The following is a 16,985-nucleotide window of genomic DNA, read 5'->3' as shown; positions in this document are numbered from 1 at the left end:
GCAACCCCGTCTCTTCTTCTGTGCACGTGTTCCACCGTGACTTCACCGTGATGTCATGAGAACGCCCCTTTAATCCCGTCACCTGCTCGCTGCACTGGAAAAAATGCCCCTCCAAAAATAAGTCAGAAAAACAACAAATAAAAGAGGTTTTTGCTTGAAATGAGCAAAAAAAATCTGCCAATGGAACTAGTGAAAATCGGCTTGTCAAGATTTCTTGAAATAAGATGTGATATTTAGGACTTTTGAGATAAAAGTGATCTTGAAATTAGCTTAAAAACCTCTTCAAATGTAAAAAAAAAAAGCTTGTTTCATATGAAATCCGACTCAAAATAATTTGTTTTCAAGACTTTTTCATTTAACAAGATATTCCAGATGTATTGTCTTCAAACAAGTCCCTATATCTGGCTGAAATAGTACTTGTTAGGCAGTTGTGTCTTGTATTAAATGTAAAGGATATTTTTACTAGAAATGAGACAAATATACTTGGTAAGACTTTGATTTTTTCCAGTGTGTCGGGGGGCTTCTCGGGGTGAAATGACGTGGCGGGTAGAAATCTGAAAACTGAACGATGTTTAGCGTGTAAGCTAATGAAAGAGAGTTTTTTTTAACCCAACTCTGTGAACAACAGCTGAAGATTTCTTCTTTTAATGCACTTATTTCTGTGCAGCTTCGTCTCACAAAGACAAACGGAAGCTGATCAGGTGTGTAAAAATCTCTTAATTCTGCTGTTTACGGTTGAAATCGTGTCCGGTTTCCGGTCGTTTGTGGCTCAGTTCAAAGCCGTGTTGCTAACAAACACACGAATGACACAAAGGTACATTTTAGAAACTGGTATTTTCCTCTCTGACAAAGCACTTCATGTACAGTTTGAATTGATTTTTTTATTCTCATTCCTTGCATAGTTTTCTGTGTTTTCGTGTGTTTTGTCCCTCCCAGAGTAAATCAGATGTTTCCTTCTTTGCTGTGATGTTCTCCAGAGTTGGAAACTTTTTTTTGACCAACTGGAACCCGTATCGAGCCAGGTCAGCCGACCTCAGTTTTTCCTCTTTCACCTGTTCCAGGACGCTTCTTCACCTCTTGTGGGACTCTTCCCGTCTTTTATTTCCCTTTTTTTTTTTTTTGTACTTACTGCTGTTGTTTTCCATGATGTTTCACCTCAAGTCAGACTTTCAGCAAACGTTGTGTCAGTGCTCTCTAACGCAGGATTCGGAGCGCATTTTAAAAGCGTGTAAAAACCAGCTGTGGTCCTTTTTTTAAAATGACAGATTTCGTGGGAAGGATCTCCCGAAGGTGTCGTTGCTTTCTGCCAAGTTTGACGTTTTCATTTCACCGAGGGCGCCACCTCTGTGTGAAGGGATGCCGTTTGGAAATGTTAGGAATAAGCATCTGGAGGGAGTTGCTGCTGTTGGACTGACGCGCAGCCTGCCGTGCAGCGAGCCGTCCCTGTATGGAAGTTTCTCTGTGCCATCGGAGTTTGAATACGAATTACTAATATTGAATTTTTACAGCATCAAAATCAGACTTTGAATTTGAAAAACCAACAGTGTAAAAAAAATCAATTTCTAAAAACAAAATTAAACAAAAAAAAAATTCAATGGAAAAAAAATTCTGTGAAAAAAAAATTAAACTTCATAAAATTCAATGGAAAAAATTTAATGGAAAAAAATTTAAGGGAAAAAATTCGGTGGAAAAATTTCAACTTCGAATTTTTAGAAATTGATTTTTTTTTTTTACACTGTTGTTTTTTTCAAATTCAAAGTCTGATTTTGATGCTGTAAAAATTCAATATTAGAAATTCGTATTCAAACTGATGGCACAGAGAAACTTCCGTACACCAGCAGCTCGTTTGCAGAATGTTTTCATATGTTTCTGTGATTTTTATATAGATGCTGTTGTTTTTAAATGAAGTAGCCATTTCAACACTGTTAGCTCAGAACAGTTGTCACCGTGTGTCGGAATGAAAGATGACACTTTGATTCCTCTTCCATTAACTTTGTAAGAAATGTCTTTAAACAGTGAGTTGCGTGTGCCAATAAAGCACTCGAACCTGACGGAGGTGGTGAGTGTGTGTGTGAAGAATCCCACACAGAGATTTCTTTTGGTTTTGCAGCCGCCACCGTTTGCTGTTTCTGCAGCGTAATATTTTCCAGAACTCCACCTCCTTCGTGCACATTTCCCATAAAACGATACGAAGCCTGACTCAGAAAAGTTCACCGGCAACACTGATTTAATCCAGCTTCACACGCTGAACTCTGCTCTGCTGAAGTCGGAGTGAATCACAGCTGAGGCACAAAAAGTTGGACACATCAAACGCACTTTACGAGAAACCTCTCAAACATAACTGAGGTCAGGCTTGTCATACTTAAGAATGTCTTCAGATCAAAGTTATGAATGGAAGTTTGGAAATGTGCAGCAGTCATTGAAACATACACAAACATGAGTCAAAAACAGTTTTTACAGTCAGCTTATAGGTCTGAGCATCTTTATTCTTCAGGTTTAGAGAGCAAACAGGCCTCATTATGCCCTAAATATTCCACACTATGTGTAATATCTAGCAAAAAGTGGCTAATTATCATAACAACACGAGCCGAATGGAAATATGAATATAAATACAGTAAATAAATAATGAATATGAGCCGAAAACAGTTTTTACAGTCGGCTTATAGGTCTGAGTACCTTTATTCTTCAGGTTTAGAGAGCAAGCAGGCCTCATTATGCCCTAAATATTCCACACTATGTGTAAAATCTAGTAAAAAGTGGCATAAATATCATAACAACACGAGCCGAAATGAAATATGAATATAAATACAGTAAATAAATCCGATTAACAGTCCAATCAGATTAAAAATGCTTCACATAAACACATAAAAGTTCTTCAGCAGGAGAAAAAGACGGATGTGCTTTTAAATAGGGAATAAAGGTGGAAAACAATGTTTTTCTTCTTCCTTTGTTGTATTTTCTGCAGCCACGTGTCAAAAGAGTTTGATTCTAATTAAAAGTTTTGCAGCATGTAAACACTTAACTTTTCAGATCTCTTCATTAAGTGTAAAAACTCATGTTAATTTGTTCTAATTGGAAATATAAATTGATATAAATGCAGCTAAACGGTTGTTAAAGATACAGTTTGAAATGGTCTGTTGTGTGCAGAGACAATATTGGTTCATCCTTTGAGTTTGGAGCCTTTTTTTCTGCTTGAATGATTCATAGGTCGGAGTTAAGTGGTTTAACAAAAAATAAATGAAAATAAAACACATTCCTCTGGTCAGGTACAAGGACTGGACTGAAAAATAAGTGAAAATAAGTGAAAAATGTCAGGAGAAGATCTTCAGAAAGCCTGCAGAACTATTGCTCAAGACCACATTGAAAGATTACAAGAAAGTCTGGCTGCTTGGAAGCACTGTGTATAAGAAATAAAGCTGAATATTGATGTAAAACATGCTTTCTGGCTTTATTTAATTTAAACAAAACAATGGCAAAGACTAGAAGATCAATTCAGCTTTATCCCGGAGTGAAATTAGTACGTTTGGGCTCAGAGATACGTTTCTCCTGGTGGTAAACAGCGCCAACTACTGGTAGAAACGCAACATGGCTGGAGAGGCTGGACTGAAGAGGCAGATGGAACCACGTGCGTTGCCAGGTTTGATAAAAAAAAGCTTCAAACGCAAATATCAGTGGAGCCTTTGAACAAGAAATAAAGGAAAATTATAATGTTTTGCGAAACGTATTGTAACTAAACGAGTTGCAATTTAATACACAATGAAACAATTCGAGGATACGGTTTTTTATTTATTTGTGTATTTCGGAGCTAATGGTGTCTGCGGATTGATGACGCATGGTTGGCAGAACCTGGCACCCGCTCGGAATCAGACGTCAGTGTTCTGCGGCTGTACCGTTTAGTGACTTTAGTGCCGATAGCTTTTGTTCGATGGACGTGAGAACACGCACCTAACAGCCACAAACACACCAGTACGCGGACGCTCGGCGTCCTACAGCAGCAGATAAATGTCAAACCTCGGTTCTTGTTGAGCTCGGTGAGTACGAACGGCACACAAACCCCAAGAAGGCACTGTGTTACGCCGCTAAGCTAGCGAGCTAACGCTATACATGTGATAAAGCTATGGCGTGAAAAAATCTATTAGCATGGCCGTTTGTTTACAAAAGCAAACGCAGAAGACGAGATGAAGTTTCCCTTGCATTTACGGAATATAAATCATTATCCTGCTCGCAGATATTTCCCGTTGTGCGTCTGTTTATGACGGCTGCATAGCTTGCTTTGTTAGTTGGCTTAGTTTAATAACTAGTTAGCCGTTTTATGTTTCTATGCTCGGACTTATGAGTAAAAATACATGCTGCACTGAAAAATGGTACAATGCTGTTTTACATAAGAAAGAAAGAAATATGGTTTATAATCCCACATGCACAATGTAAAGTGGAGGCATTGGTGTGTGCACGGTATTAAATATAAACTCATTTAATTAGCTCAGCGTTGGAAATTGGTTTGATTTGCACCCTCTGTGATAACTGTTTTCATGGTTTCTGTGTTCCACCATTCACTGATTGGTCTCTACTTTCTTCTGATTTGGTTGGAGTTTGTGTCTATTTGTTCTTGATCTTTGTCTGAAGATTTGGTGGCTTTTTTTTTTTGGTGACTTGGTGTCATATTGACACAAGTGGTCGCAGCCTGTCTTTTGCTGCCCAGCCCAAACCAGAGGGACTATTTTTACCTCCCTGCGTGTACAGATGTAGTCCTCAGAGCTTTATTGTTGTCTCTCCCAGGCAGAGATCCTGCTTTGAGCCGGAACTGGTGGCTGATCCTCCTCCGTACAGAGTAAACCAGCCCAGAGCTTTTAATTACATCATCTACACCCTTACAACCATGCAGAACCATATCTGAAGTGATTACCTACTGTATGATTAAGGCTAGGCAGTGGCAGACATGTGCCCCCCACACACACTTTGAAAGTAAGGACGGGGGTTGTGCAACATTAGATTGATATGAGCATAATGGCAACATTTACAGCGGTAAGACAGAGCGAAACGATGCTTTTATGTGCATGAGTGCTCTCCGTTATTCTCTGAATTATTAAGTAAGTAAAATTTATTTGAATAGCGCTTTTCACAGATAAAATCACAAAGTGCTTCACAGAGAAAAAGTGCAGCATCAATGTTATAAAAAACAAAGCAAAATAAATATATATATATATATATATATATATATATATATGTGTATGTGTATATATATATATATGTATGTGTATATATATATATGTATGTGTATATATATATATGTATGTGTATATATATATATGTATGTGTATATATATATATGTATGTGTATATATGTATATGTATGTGTATATATGTATATGTATGTATATATATGTATATGTATGTATATATATGTATATATATATATACACACCACGGCGGTGGCGGACCGTGACGTCAAAGTGACGTTTCTGGCCTGGCGCTTGCCTTGAAAAGACGGCGCAGCGCGTTGTCGGGCACCAGTCAATTTTTGTAGCTTGGCTAACTTGACTCCCACAAACCGGATGGACCAATGTGAGACCAGGCTCAGTCAGGAGGTGCGTTTGTACAGGCAGCTGTACGACACTGCAGTGAAACAGCACAGGGAGCAACGTAAACTCCCAAAACTGGTGGAGGTAGAGCATTCCACAGTTTGGGGGCAACAGCTGTGGAAGCTCTGCCCCCACAGGGCTTCAGGCGGGTGCGGGGACAGACAGTAGGTTTTGATTATGGGACCTAAGGGAGCGTGCAGGGTTGTGGGGGTGAATTAAATCAGAAAGATAAGCAGGGGCCTGACCATTTAGTGCCCTAAATGTTTTTTTAAAATTTATTTTAGTACTGTTATTGTTTTTAATTATATAGCGGTTGTATGTCTTTTCATTTATTCTTTTTGTTTTGTTTAGTTTTTATTTTTCTGTACAGCACTTTGGTCAACTGAGGTTGTTGTAAAGTGCTTTATAAATAAAATTTTATTGGATTGGATGTGTCAACGTGAGTATTTAGAATTGGATCCTGAAGGATACGGGTAACCAGTGAAGGGAGTATTTGTTCGATCTTGTAAGTACCCCAGCAGCAGCATTTTGGATGGACTGTAGGCGGTGGAGGACAGGTTTGTTGAGTGAAGAGAAAATTGCATTACAGTAGTCAATACGAGAAAGATGAAGGCATGGGCTTCACCTCCTACTACATACTGCATACTACATACTGCATACTCATCGATCAGACAGTATGCAGAGCGTTTACCCACAATGCATTTTGCTCCTGCCCGAGCCGAAATCAGCCGGCCTGAAGCTGATTTCTCTTAAGCTCTAAACTCTGTAAACTTTAGCAACATTTGAAACATTTTCAGGTGAGAAAGTAGTCGTTTAGATCCCCAACGTGTTGAAAACCTGACAAAATACCGGCTGTTTACCATTTTGTTCAGACGAATCCGTTGCTACTAAAGCTAGCCGCAGTGAGCAACGCACTTCCGGTTATTTTCACAAAATAAAATACCCGTTGCCTTTTATCATAGGGAAAGCCATTACCATACAATTGGTGCTTTTGTTTTGAAAACAGGAAGTGAACCTACCCTCGTTGTAGCTAGCTTGAAGCTGGCGTTTTGACAGGAAATGACGATCGGCGACGTCCCGTTACGTTGCATCTTGGGTCGTTTGAGTACGAGTAGTAACCTCATGATGCATACCCAACATTTCGGAGAATCTAGTATGCATCCGGGAACTTAAAAAAAGTTAAAGTTAGTAGGAGTAGTGGGAGTAGTAGGAGAAGTAGGCGTTTTCGAACACAGCCATGGATGAGCATCTCCATCTCAGTAGGGGAGACCAAAGGTTTGTTCTGATTTTAAGAGGGTTAAGGTCACCTTTGATGGCTCCCATTCACTGGTAAAGCAAATCTGAAGCAGTCTTTGGATGGAAATCAGAAAAGCAATGCCAATCGGACATGTTTAATTGAATAAACTATTCTGCATAGCCTTTTGTTGCTAATGGTTGTTGTTGTTCAGTAGAATAGTTGTTCCTGGAAACAAGAAAAAACAGTAGCTGTGGTGGACATCCACAAGAGCTCCTTTAATGTGAGTGACTTTAATCTGTGGAAATATTGTGGAATGATGTTCCGTATCTGGGAAGATGTCAGTCATGTGAGTTTATTTTGCTCATTTGGAGCAGAAATCCACTCAAACATGGTCTTTTATTTCAGCTTTTCATGAAAAACGCACAATGAAATGAGGAGGAAATGTATCAGCAGGAGGATTTGATTCAGTAATGTCGCTTTTTGAGATTTAAATCAAACAACCAGCACAGGTTGATCTGATGTGGCCGTCTCATGTAAATAAAGGAGTGAAAGCCAACTCAGGACTATGGTTTACCAACAGCTTCTCAGTTTCAGCCCGTGTAACACAACACTTATTGTTTTCGTTACATATTTTTCCTCCATGGAACCAGACTCTCGGGTGATCTTTTAAATCGGTCCTGCTGGCGTTTGGACGCGGGCTTTGTGGTTGTGTTGGTTTCTTTTCCAGATGCTCGTGTTGGAAGGAGGCCGGTCGCCGCCTCGTGTTCCTGATGTGGGTTTAGTGTATAAGATCCTTAAGATCAGCCAACGCCACATAGCGTGATCGAGTTATTCCTTCATAACTCTGGTTATGAAGGCTTTAAATAGGTCAGAATATTGCTGTGCGTTGGAAGGGAGCCATCAGACGAGCTCTTACTGCACCGTTTGTTTTCTGACCCTGTGAAATTATCACCATCTGATGCCACTTGTCTCTAAATAGAAAAAAAAATCACCTATTTTTGTCCAACTTTACGCATATTGTGAGTAAGTTAAAAACTCCACGACGGTGCAGCTTCCTGAGCTGAAATATTTTATCCCTTTGAATTAAAAGGCCTGCTAAAATGACACATAAAAAATGTTTACTGTGGCCTCTTTGGAATAAATGAGGCATTGCAGGGAGAACCTTACTGTGTAAATATAATTAGAGGCAAGTCTAAGTATCACCAGCAGTACAGCAACATAATTCAGGCCTGTTTACACGATACTGAGCCTTATAATTCTGCTTTTGTTTGTTTCTGCTGTTTTATTCATACAAAAGCCAGCCAGCTAGATTATGTGCCGTGAGGCAGCATGCAAACATTTGTACAGTAATGATCGGGGGGATGGAGACTCCGTGATGGGAGTGTTTGTTCGAGTCATGGCTGCAGACCAAAGCTGCCGTGTAGCTGCAGGCTCTGCTCACCTCTGGGGCTCGTTGCAGCGTGACCTGTGCAGCTTTTCCTGAGCTGGTTATCCTGAAACTCGCCAATAAAGCCTCAAACCGAGGATGGGTTGATTATAGAAAATATAAGCAAGTACAACAACACATTTTGGATTTTTTAATTTTTTTAGTTTTACTCCGCGCTCTGCTTATTTCTGGTGGAAAACGACTGATGCAGGCCGGATGGGAGGTCTGGTGTGTAGAGAAGCACCGATCAATAGGCTGCCGATTTTTAATAAAAATAAATTAAATTAAATTAAAATAAATAAAAAGCCGGTTTTATATCCAATCGGTGACCGGCCGGTCACTGCCGTAATTTCCGGTTTTCGGCTGATCAAACCGACCCGCATGCGCGGTGCGTAGCAGCTCAACGCGCCCAGAGAAACAGCTAAAAACTAGCAAGACTCAGGAAGAAGACATGTCACTGATTTGGACTTATTTCACTTTGCATATATATATTATATTAGCAAATATAAGGAGGACACGGCCGCTAAGAGGAGGGATGCAGCAGAGTCGCAGCTACCACAACAACCCTCCACTGTGGCTGCTGTGTTCCACATCAACACTGAAAAGTCCACCGCCGCCACCAGGAAAATAATGGTTTCGTAAATCTGATGAAACACCTGAGTCCGCGGTAAAAATGACCAAGTAGGCGGTACTTTTCTTATTTGTGATGTTCTATTCTTGAAAAGGGGGTTATGATAGCATTTAGCCTACCGCTAGTTGTGGTTTTAATTGCAGTTGGGCCTTTTTAGGAATTTTCATGTTCGAATATTGACAACGTTATCAAACAATTAATCGATTATTCACTAAAGCATGACGTCACTTGTCCCCGCTAAGAGCCATCGACATGGTTTTGCCTTCACCATCACCCCCACACAAATTAAGGTCAAAACACGCACACGACAGGACTGATTTATCAAAAATAGATTTATTAAGAAAATATGCCATTTAGTAGTCAACTTCAGATTATCGCAGTGCATTATGGCATCCGACGGATTTTTAACAAGTAGGCTATGCAAACGCATCACTGCCTGATCACTTTAAAAAAAAAGTAGGCTACAGCCTAGACTAGACCTTTGAAAAATGAAAATAATAATAACATTGGAAAATAATGACATTAAGAAATAACACGGTCTAATGACTGTATTCTGTTAAACTTCAGCTCAACGCTGGCGGCAATTAGCCTATTTGACAATTGAGTTTTAACTTATATTACGTTACCGTAGGCTACGAACGAAATTGACGGTCATCAAATTGGACATAAATACACAATAATGATATCAAAACCTGGCTTATTGCCATATTATATCACTGAACTTTTATAACTGACTGTCGTGCCAACGTATTGGCGAGATGCAGGCTACCTTACAGGCTACAGAAAGGTAAGAAATGGGCTAACGAACAACAGTAGGCTAATTAACAACTGCCTGCATGGACTGCCTGCATACATTATCTATCACAGACTCACCTATGTGTTTTTGTTCATAAAAATCTGGATGGAATACGGTATCCTGGCTCAATAAATCCCATAAGTTCCCGAAATCCCTCGCCGTCAGCCACACTTAAATGCAACATATCTTTCACAATCATATTCACTATGCGTTTGGTGATTTCGTTAGCTCGCTTGTCATCACACATCCTCCTAGCTAGTGTAGCCTGAATGGTTGGCTGCCCTCCGCTTGAGCTGGCTTCGCCGGAATTAACGTTCGGATGTACATTTTTCAGATGATATATTAGTGGAGACGTTGCACTATGGTATTACCTACCATAGGTTCAGGGTTAAAACAGGGCGTCACAATAATTACATTGGACTTTATCGTCTTTTCTAGAGAAATGGTCCCACACTGCACTTCTCCTAGCCCGCTTCATCACTGCTAGTCTGTTGTCGCGCAAGATACCGGAAGTTATAGCTGTTCTCATAATGCGCGCGACTGGAACGATTATTTATTAGGCTTAAAATTTTATTCGAATAAATTCTTACAAACATATAATCGATCATCGATTATTCATTACCAACCCTAGCAGTTATATAAGCAAAATGTTGTCTGGGAGAAGGGCACTCAAGCCAAACAAATATAGTGTCTATTATATGATTATAATTATTTATTATTATTATTATTATTATTAGATAGAAAATCTGTATTGGAAAAAACGGTTTTGGCAGGTCCAGACCTCCTTGGAAATCGGTATCGGCCAAGAATTTTGCAATCGGTGCATCTCTACTCGTGTGACCTGGTCCCGACCCCCGGTCAGCAACGAGGAGCCTGTTGATGAGTGTTTTTATATCTGTTTTGTTGGAGTTGCAGCCCAGAAGGAAACAAACCCAAACCTGCCCAGGATTCCTCCTTCGATGCAGCCCGGGAGGGGACGGGTGTGAATGTGAGCGTCTCAGTTTCAGGCCATTCAGGTCGCTCAGGTTACGACATATGTTTGAGGGGATTCGCTGCAGCTTAACCGTGTTTGTGATGAGTCTTTGTGGTCTAAAAGCAGCTTATGCATATAAGCTATATGTGGAGTTGCTTCGCTGGGTCGGTGAGTGCTTTCTTTGTACGAGGCTGCCCAGTGAATGACCTGTTTCGTCCTTCAAAACTCCTGCTCTCAGTATCTGTGCCACAAATGGGATGTTTTCAAGTATTTCCTAGGAAATGCTTCCTATAATAATAATAATAACAATAATTCCTGTATTTTGTTTTGCTGTCAGGACATGGATGATTTATAGATGCTGAGTACTCGGTGAGCCGTGTCATCTTTGCAGGTTCAGTTAGGTTTTATCTCGTTGTACGCGCTTCGTCTGGAAACTAGGCTGTTCCCCCGCTGGGCAGCACCAACTCCTCCTGAGTGGCTGAGTGAAAAAGGAGTGGTTAATATCACATTCAGCACCTCCCGTCCTCCCGCTTGGCACAGCAGAGGAAACACTCCAACACGATGGGACGGAAATTAGAACCAAGACTACGTAATGCTGCTTTCTTCGACCTTGGAGTGAACAGAGTGAGGTTGCTCTGCTTGAACAGGCAGACGGACCAGAGGCCAGATTAAGCCTGAATGATGTGCTGTTATCTATATTCCATATGTTTTAGCAGATTAGTATCGAGGAGCTGCACAGAAGAATTAATTAGTGTTTATCAGCTGCTGGAGTTAGTGGGACAACCTGCCACATGCTGTGTTTCCATCCAGGTTTTTTATTTAAGAAAGACAAAAACTTCCTCAATTCCTCCCAAAAAAACCCCAAAAACCTTTTAATGTCATTTAAAGTGGGTTTTACCTTATTTAAAGATGGAATTAAAGGGATAGTTCGCCTCTTCTGACATGAAGCTGTATGACATCCCATATCAGCAGCATCATTTCTGAACATCTTCTTACCCCCTGCTGCGTCCTGTGAGCAGAGTTCCAGCCTCGTTTTGGTGTTGATGAAGGTAGTCCGGCTAGTTGGCTGGGGTTTAAAAAATAAAGCGTTTTGCTTCTCAAAATAATATGCGTTCAACAGAGTAATACATTGCCTTCAAAAAATCGTTCTCCGGGAAAAAGTCAGACCTCACAATTGCTTGGCCCTATTTTCTCTCCCTTCGTATCACTGCCTGCTGTGTAGACCGTGCAGACCGAAGCGCAGACCGAGCAGCAAACACCGTAACAGGCGCGTCTGTCGGCAGGCGGCAGCAGGCAGTGATACGAAGGGAGAGAAAATAGGGCCAAGCAATTGTGAGGTCTGACTTTTTCCTGGTTCCTAGTTTTTAATATATTAAAATAATATAATATTTTATAAAATATCATAAAAATATAATATTTATTAAATATATTTCATACATGGCGCTAGCCGGAGAGAAAATAGCACCAAGTGATTGTGAGGCCGGACTACCTTCATCAACACCAAAACGAGGCTGGAACTCGGCTCACAGGACGCAGCAGGGGGTAAGAAGATGTTCAGAAATGATGTTGCTGATATGGGATGTCATACAGCTTCATGTCAAAACTATCCCTTGAATGCACATCAGGGGTCATTGAAACACCTTTAAGAATGATATTCTTGTGTGGAAAACATTGAAACAGCTGTTTCAGCTTCTGCAGAATAACACAAAATACTGAGTGACTTCTCTCACAGGCCACTGTGTCTTTTTCCTGGTGATCACTATTGTTTATTGCACCCAACCGATAACCTCTGAAGGTGCAGCAGAGCCTAGTTTATTCACTCCCGTCTGACGCAACATTTTAAAAATCTGCTTCAGGTTTGCTCAGCACGGAAACAAACCTACTTTACTTTACACTAAACGGTGTCATCACTCCTCTTCCTGCCTACGTACCTCAAATCCAAGCAACTGCTGAAAAAACTGAAGCTAAAAGTGTTGATTTGCGAAGCGTCACATCTGTTATTTGAAGCCCAAAAGAGGCTTGCAGCTGCCACTTTCAGGTCTGAGCTGGATTAAGGTGACGGTGTTCGCATACGTGCATCCTCACGGTGCTCACATGCACCAGAGACGGTCTGTGATTGGGCTGGAGCTCCAAATGTCCTGCTCATCGCTGCTTGTTTCTGTCGGTTGACTGTGTCTACGCGTGGATTTATTCGTTCTTATTCATTCGGCTGTTCTTTGTCCTCTTCTTCCATGTTTTTATGGACCCACAGTTTTTAAGTAAAAGCCCAGGAAGTGATTGTTTTCTAGCTCAGGATTTATCCCTGCTGGCTGTTCCCGGAGCCTGCACTGAACTGGGGGAAAAGGGCCGTTAATTACACTGCTCCCTTTGTACGAAATCAGCTTTAGAATCGTTTAAAATTCAAGAACATGGACCACCCTCGCTCACGCTCCAGGATTTTATTTATGGGCTTTTCCTCTGCGTTCAACACAGTCGAAGATAAGCACCTCACTAACCAATACTGGTGAACTGGATCAAAGACGGACCTGAACATGTGACTGTAAACGGCTAAACAACACACAGTATTGTGTATTCTCCATCCACACAAACAACATAACCTGCAGCTCGGATGATAGGACCTCAACGGCTCTCCTGACTCTCTCCAACAGCTTTGCAGCATATTACCAGCAGGTGGGCTCATTGATCGCCCTCAAAGGATCAGATCAGAATTGGCTAAATTACAATCAGAATGAGTTTTTAAGTGCATGTAGACACCTTAATCTGACTAAGAATTGGATCGGATTCAGACGCCGAGATAACTGGGTTGAAAGTCTCTCTAAACCTGCTTGTAGACGCTGAAGCATGTGGTGAATCAGACTTTGCGTTCTGCGCATGCTCCAGATGTTTTCCCGGGGTCGTGACCCGGAAGTCAAAGGAGACGATATTCCTGTTGTTGTCGCCGTCAGAAAGAAAGAAACAACGCGATGGAGAATGCTCCGTTGGGCATCGAGTTTGTGCAACAAGCAGCTCATCACAGACCAAATGTAGAGGGACGTAGCTTCATCTGGCTCTGCGTTCTCCATCTTTCTCCAATGCCTGAGTTTGTTGTTGTTGTTGGTGGTGAAGAGGTCATCAGGAAGTGGCTCTATTAGCAACAGCTGGAATGGGTACAGCGCCACCTATCATACCGGGGTATGACACGCTTTGTGCCTCTGATCCCATTCATTCACCGCCATATATCCAAGGTTTCCTGATTAATTAATCGCATTTGTACGCAAAATCCAAAAATGAATTAAAAAGTAGTGTATAGTTTTTAGCATTTAGTTTTATTTTAAATGTGCTGCCATATGAATGAAAGTGCCATAACATTTGTTGTGCAAACACACTTTTAACATCAACATAACCCAGTTATCTCGGGGTCTGAATCCGATCCGATCCAATTCTTAGTCAGATTAAGGTGTCTACATGCACTTAATAACTCAGTCTGATTGTAATTTAGCCAATAATCCGATCCTTTCAGTGCCATGTGACCCCACTGATTGTGGAGAACATCTCCAGAACCGAGGAGCTGTGCTCCCCCAACCTCTGCAGATCAGAGGGCAGGTGGTGCAGCAGGTGGAGGGCTTCAGATACCTGTTCATTGCTACATCTATAAAAAGGCTCAACAGCGCCTCTTCCTGCTGATTCAGCTTTGTGTAAACGGTTGTTTACACTCATGGAATCAGTTCTAGCTGACGGGATCTCATCCTGGTTCACTTCAGAAGTCATCGAACATGCTGCCAAACTATCAGTCCTCCGTCACAGATCTCCACACCATCATAAACGGCACCCCACACCCACCTCAACTCCTCCCGTCTGGGTACAAGGTACCAACATCAAGGACAAACATAGTAAAGATATCATTCATCCCCACTGCAGTTAACAGTATCAGTACTTCTTAAGGTTTTGTGTTCTTGGCTCATACTGCGCCGCTAGTGCTGGGCGGTATGACCAAAAATACATATCACGGTATTTTTTCATGGTATCACGGTTTCACGGTATTTTTTTTTCATGCATAATTAGGTGTTCACAGCATTTTCTACAGATTGAGAACAGAATTAAAAATTAAAATAAAAATTCTTCAAAATAATTCCTTCGTTAATAATTGGTCACACAGAACTTTATTGTATTAATATTCACATCTTCATTGTAAACAAATTAATAACATAGCTAATTACACTGATACCTCCGGTTCAGGCTGCTCCTCATCCTCAACATGCACGTCTCTTTTTCAATCGTGGAAAATATTTTTCTGGATTGAAGCAGCAAACATTCAGTGTAAGAGTTTAAAAAAACTACTTTATTTGATTCACAGCTGCTAGTGTTTAGACCTCGACAACCCAACTACATGTTTTTTTTTTTTTTTTTTTTTTTTTAAACGGAAAACTTGCAACTAGTTAACTTTATAAAGAAGGCGTAATCGCTTGTTTGCTATGGTTCGGGTCGGGTCGGGACGGGACAACATTGTATTAAAAATATTAAATATTTTTATAGGACTTTTTAATGGGAGCTAATCTAACGCGGCGCTGAAGCTAGCAAGCTTCCAGGCATGATCTCGCTGATGGAGACACACGCGGTGTGCACGGAGGGGAGGGGCTGTGTGTGTGTGTGTGTGTGTGTGTGTGTGTGTGTGTGTGTGTGTGTGTGTGTGTAGGCTATGTGAGAGAGACGCGTGACTGACAGAGACGGAGGGAGAGCAGGGAAAGGAAATGCAGCTTAACGAATACCAGTATTTTTTAAATAGCGTTAAAAATAGACAGTAAACATGCGTGTTTAGAAGCGCAACACTGAAAAGGGTCCCGTCTCAAACAATGTCGCGCGACGCAGCGTTCCCCCCGTTGTGTAATCAAATACACCGGTATGGCGGTATATTAAAAATTCATATCATAACGAAATTATAAACCGGTATTCGGTGTGAACCGGTATACCGCCCAGCACTATGCGCCGCCATGTTTTTTATGCACTTTTCAGTTTGTTTATTTATCGTGTGGAAATTTTTCTGATTCTGAAGAAGCTAAAAACCCTTTTTTTTTTATTTAGAACATGTTGTGATTGATCCTTTTTTATATAACTCTTTGTCAGATGTGTGCAGGCCAGGACAATTTGATTATTCCAACAGACTTTATTAGAGTTTATTAAAAGTTAAAACTAGGGCTGGGCAACGATTAAAATCTTTAATCTAATTAATCACATGATTTCCCTGATTAATCGCGATTAATCGCATTTGTACGCAAAATCCAAAAATGAATCCAAAAGTAGTGTATAGCTTTTAGCATTTAGTTTTATTTTAAATGTGTGTGGGCTGAGGTGTCCCCCCATGTACAGAGGCTATAGTCCTCGCTGCAGCTGGCCCCGGTTGGAGTCCCACATCGGGCGGCCCTGTGCTGCGTGTTGTTCCCCCTCTCTCTGCCCCCTGCTTCCTGTCTCTCTGAACTTTCCTATCAATTAAAGGCACAAAAGCCCAAAAAAGTAAATAAAAAAAACCTGCGCTAATGCGCGATAAAATATTTATTGGCATTGAGTAATTAATGAGTTGACGCGATAATAACGCGTTAACTCCCCCAAGCCCTAGTTATAAATAGAAATAGTCAGTGATTGGAGGGTGTGAAAATGACCTTGAATAGCGCACGTAGCTCTTCATCTCATTCAGTGGCTTTTTTTAAGTTGTGGTCACTATACTGTTCAGCTGATGCCACTACATCCTTCACATTGACTGCTGGCTCTTTAGTGAAAGGAGTAACTTGAAGTCACAGCCGTAATTTAGGTATTTCTAGGCTAAAAACAGGTTGGACATAATCTTAATTTTTGTTATTTGATCCAAAGTAAGCCTGTGTAAGTTTTGAGAAGTTGTATACAACTAAAGAACTTTTTTTTTTTTAAGAATAAAATCAATATTCTTCTATTAAATACCCTGCCCCAGACTTTCTTCCAAAGAAAAGAAAGATAGAAGAAGAAATATTCATTAAAATACGTGTTTTTGTGTCAAATAATCTCAGTTAGTCCCGAGTGCTGGAAATAGATTTGTTGTGAGGCAAAGAAAGCAGAGTGGAGATCGTTCTTTCTGGGTGCATTTCAGTTTTGTTTCTCTTTTTCCTGCTTTTATTCAGATGTAAACGAGCTTCATCCTAACTTTCATTAAATTAAATCAGTTTAGTTTCTCTTTTTCCTGCTTTTATTCAGATGTAAACAAGCTTCATCCTAACTTTCATTAAATTAAATCAGTTTAGTTTCTCTTTTTCCTGCTTTTATTCAGATGTAATCAAGCTTCATCCTAACTTTTCATTAAATTAAATCAGTTTTGTTTCTCTTTTTCCTGCTTTTATTC

The 16,985-nt window shown here is 40.6% G+C and overlaps 1 protein-coding gene across 1 annotated transcript in view; it reads left to right on the top strand.

Annotated features, from left to right (window-relative positions):
* The first annotated feature begins 3,863 nt into the window (after positions 1-3,863).
* The window catches only part of mbtps1 (membrane-bound transcription factor peptidase, site 1), a 56,478-nt gene continuing 43,356 nt past the window's right edge, over positions 3,864-16,985 (top strand). Inside the window, exon 1 of the mRNA XM_075470706.1 lies at positions 3,864-4,031. The gene's annotated coding sequence lies outside the window, so the exon portion shown is untranslated. The remainder of the gene's footprint in view (positions 4,032-16,985) is intronic.

This window comes from Odontesthes bonariensis, chromosome 7 (genome assembly GCF_027942865.1).
Source record: "Odontesthes bonariensis isolate fOdoBon6 chromosome 7, fOdoBon6.hap1, whole genome shotgun sequence".
Classification (NCBI taxonomy): Eukaryota; Metazoa; Chordata; class Actinopteri; order Atheriniformes; family Atherinopsidae; genus Odontesthes; species Odontesthes bonariensis.
Note: the sequence above shows the minus strand (reverse complement) of the source record. Positions and strands in the feature narration are given on the sequence as shown.